Raw genomic sequence first — 525 nt, 5'->3', positions numbered from 1 at the left:
CAGTTTGGTTTGCAATTTTACCCTACGTGACTTTGGCAATGTGCTAAGTTTCCCCAAACTCCCAGGCAATTATTAAACCTTCTGAAACCACGTTGGCAGTACTCAGCCATGAGCATTGCTACCTGCTGGTTTTTTGTTTTTCATCTGTAAGGCCATCACTTTTTAGCCTGGGTTTTGCGATGTCCCCTTGGTGGAGATCAAAGAGCCCGATCTGGCCGTGCCCAGGACAGCGGTGATGGTGACGATGCCCATTTCCATGGCAACCCAGCACAGCCCTGTGCACGACTGTGCGGAAGGTCGTTCCCATAGCAAAGGGCTGACGTACACCTGTACGGAGAAATGTAAACAGAAGCCAGGGCTGACTGTGGGGTGGTGGAGTAGGTTAAATGCAGAAGGGAAGTTAGGTAGGGGACGTTTTTCCAAATGTCATTGACACAGTGTCTTAGATGTTTTTTTTAAATGGCCATCTCCTGGCAGATACGGGTGAAGACTGTCACATCTAGCTTATGGGATCACTCCATGACA

This window comes from Pelecanus crispus, chromosome 7 (assembly GCF_030463565.1).
Source record: "Pelecanus crispus isolate bPelCri1 chromosome 7, bPelCri1.pri, whole genome shotgun sequence".
Lineage (NCBI taxonomy): Eukaryota > Metazoa > Chordata > Aves > Pelecaniformes > Pelecanidae > Pelecanus > Pelecanus crispus.
This window is presented reverse-complemented; position numbering follows the sequence as displayed.